General features: G+C 38.9%; 1 pseudogene; it reads left to right on the top strand.

Moving 5' to 3' along the window:
• The first annotated feature begins 326 nt into the window (after positions 1 to 326).
• On the top strand, positions 327 to 3,389 carry LOC143579607 (polyphenol oxidase I, chloroplastic-like; annotated as a pseudogene).
• The last annotated feature ends 258 nt before the right edge of the window (positions 3,390 to 3,647 follow it).

The following is a 3,647-nucleotide window of genomic DNA, read 5'->3' as shown; positions in this document are numbered from 1 at the left end:
AAAAAGATGAAAGCTAATTAAGATCAAGGACTAAATGTAATGAACATTACTTTTACACTATTGTTTGTATTTTGTAGTGGTTTTGGTATCATTGGACTTACTCGCACTTCTTTTAAATAAAACGAAATGTCACTTTTGTAGGAAGAATATAATAAAAAAAGGAGAGGGTCTATATATTATAAAATGTGGGTAAATGACAAGTGTTACCCCCTATTTGTCTTCCTTACATATTTTTTATCACAATTTCTCACACATGAATCCATAATAAATAGGAGTTAGGCTTTACATTTAAAGGCACACCTCTTTCTTTTCTAAGTTAATTAACCATGACTTCTTCACTACTTTCCTTAGCCTCCACAATCACTCCTTTTCCTTCATCAAACACTCAATCCATCTCCCAACTAGCCTTCAACACTCGAACCAACCGAACCCATGGGTTCCAAGTCTCATGCAACGGTACACAAGATGATCACAAACACAACCAACTAATACTACCCGAAGCCCAAAACAGTGGCGGATCCAGAAATTTTTTTTAGGTGGTGCACTACTTTTAGATTCTTCAAATTTCATAAAATCAGGCATAAAAAATTCCGGATCAGTTCGATGGTTTGGGCAAAGTTCATTACAAACTAACAAATTAAAAACTAACAAATTAAAACTAACAAACTAACAAATTAAAACTAAAACGTAACAAATAACTTAGCAATTAACAAGAACAATTAAACATTTAACAAATGAATATAAACTTACCTTTACATTGGGAGAATTCCAAGAAGAGTAGCAAAGCATGAGGAAGGAGCAACGGACCAATAGTGGTGTATGGTCGGTTGGAAAAGAAAACGCAACAGCGGTGGTCGGTGAACGGCGGTGGTCTGCGAACCGCAACTTACTAGCTAGTCCAACGCTTAAAAATTCAAACTCGTGACCTTCCATTTACAAAAAAAAACCCGCTAATCCTTACATTATGTTCCAAACTCATCCCTAAGTTCTGGTGGATTAACCACAAATCCATATTACAAGCTATTAATTGGTCAAAGTGGTGTTGCCCTTTGTCTACACTCTTTTAACTTTTAGCATTCTATTTTGGTTTTTCGGTTTTGTTTGTTCGTGTTACTTGGTGGGTTGATGTATGTTTCTCTTTGATTTACAATTTCCGTTCTCTTGTACTTCCCAAACTCCCCTATGACGATTTTTTGTTAATTATTTATCGTTGTTCAAAAAATCACATCTTCGTAATTGAGTTAAACATGCTATAAGGTGTATTCGATGATGAATACATAATTGTTCTTGCGTTAATTACAAAAATGTAACCATATAGAATTTTTTAACCAAAAAGAAGCGGTAGTTAAAATATGGTACTTAGGTTTAAAACATGTTGTCTTTAATTTTTAGTGAGTCCCAATAAAAAAATGCAGCTTACAATGATGAAAAGAAAATGAGCATGTCATCTTATTACATTTAATTTGTATCACAGATTACAATAAAAATAATTATTTAGCCCTTCTATGTTTGCGTTCCTTGTATGTTTGCATACTATCGTTTGAATTAAAAAAGGAAAGTTAAAAATTCGTTTACAAGACCAACAGCTTACCAACTAATTCAGTGCCTATGGTATAATTAACATGGTTCCTTTCTAATTTTTATGGTGGTTCCTCTAATATTTTCTACATATCGATATATTATTATTTCGAAGCTCGGGTGGTTCCGAGGAACCACCCATTTGCAATATAGATCCGTCCCTGGCCCAAAAGCTTGTACAGGAATTTGCTCGTGGGACTCGGCGGCCTCTACACCACCGCAAACCTCACTTCCGTGACAGCGGCAATATCTAAACCCATAAAAGCTCCTGAGATCACGGTGGAAGGTAAATGCAAGACAGTGACAACAGGTTTTCCAGCTGAAGAAAAAATAAGGCCTACCAAATGTTGTCCGCCTAAGCTTACGAAGAACATTAAAGATTTCAAGTTTCCTACGGAACAAATGGTGAAGAAGAGATGGCCAGCACATAAAGGAACGAAAAAACAGGTGGATGATTATAGAAGAGCCATCCAAGCCATGAGAGAACTCGACGATAAGGACCCGCATAGCTTCGTTAGCCAAGCTAAAATCCATTGTGCTTATTGCCATGGAGCTTACACTCAAGCCGGCAAGGAAATTCAAATCCATAACTCATGGCTCTTCTTTCCTTTCCATCGTTGGTACCTTTATTTCTACGAAAGAATACTCGGAAAGCTGATTGGCGATCCCACTTTCGCCTTACCTTACTGGGAATGGGACGAACCAGCGGGTATGACAATGCCAGATATCTTTGTACCCAAAGATATTGATGGAAAGTCCAACCCGCTTTATGATGAACACTGGGAGTCTACTCATCTCCTAGAAATAGTGGATCTGAGTTGGGCTCCCGGTCAACCGAGTAAGGACTTATCAAAAGAGCAACAGAAAGCTTGCAATCTTTCAACAGTGTACCGAGAGTTGGTCAGAACCGAAGGCGATCCACTAGCTTTTTTTGGGGGGCGATACGGGGCTGGAGATGATGAATATAAATTTGGTGACAAGTCAATCGGATCCGTGGAAGCTGGTACTCACACTGCAATACACGTATGGGTAGGCGATAGTACGCTACCTAACAATGAGGACATGGGCCGCTTCTACTCCGCGGGCTATGACCCTTTGTTTTATTGCCACCATGCAAATGTTGACCGTATGTGGAAACTCTGGAATGATTTGAGCCCAACAAATGTGGTCCCAGATAAGCCAGAATGGCTAGATTGGTTAGATGCATCATATGTGTTCTATGACGAAAACAAGGAGCTTGTACGTGTTTATAATAGAGACTCCGTCAAAGTAGAGAAACTCAAATACAATTTCATCGATGACTCCAAGGTAGTCTTCCCTTGGCGCACTGGTCGACCGGTCAAACGTAGCAAAGCCTCCCAAGTTGCATCCACCCCAGATGAGGTGCCAACAGTGGATAAAGTGCCTAAGCCATTGAGTTTAAACACTATCCTAAAGGTTCGTGTGCCAAGACCTGATAAGGGTAAGGACAAAACCGCGAAAGAAGTTTTGGTGATAACGGGGATAAAGTTTGACTGCAACAAGTTTGTGAAGTTCGACGTGTTTGTAAATGACAAGGTTAATGAAGGTGGTAAATTACCCACGGCTTGTGATCCTGAATACGCGGGTTGTTTTGCACAGATTCCACACAGCGATGAGAACAAAACGTCTATGAAGAGTGGTATTAGGCTTGGATTAACAGAGTTGTTCCATGACACAAATTCCCAAGACGACGAGTATGCAACGGTGGTATTGGTGCCAAAGGCAGGTGTGAGGATCTCACCATTGGGGAAATCCGAATCGAGAAATTGGTTCCAATATCTAAGGCTTAAAACCCTACGTATTTTAAGTTGTTTAGCCAGAATTGCAACTTCAATTGCATGCTTTCCATTATGCTTATGTGATCAATAAATTGGCTACTAAGCCAAGTACTTTCTTCTTCTATTATCTTCAACATTTAGTAAAAGTAGATTTAACCCTTATAAACTTTAACCTTCCATAGGGGAGATTGCTCAAACCATTTTATTTTGAGCAAAGTAAAACCACACCATAAACTTCAAAAGTGGATCTTATCAAACACGGGTCGGGCA

Source organism: Bidens hawaiensis, unplaced genomic scaffold (genome assembly GCF_021521415.1).
Source record: "Bidens hawaiensis isolate Kalapana, Puna unplaced genomic scaffold, B.hawaiensis_p1.1 tig00029884_1, whole genome shotgun sequence".
Lineage (NCBI taxonomy): Eukaryota > Viridiplantae > Streptophyta > Magnoliopsida > Asterales > Asteraceae > Bidens > Bidens hawaiensis.
This window is presented reverse-complemented; position numbering and strand designations above follow the sequence as displayed.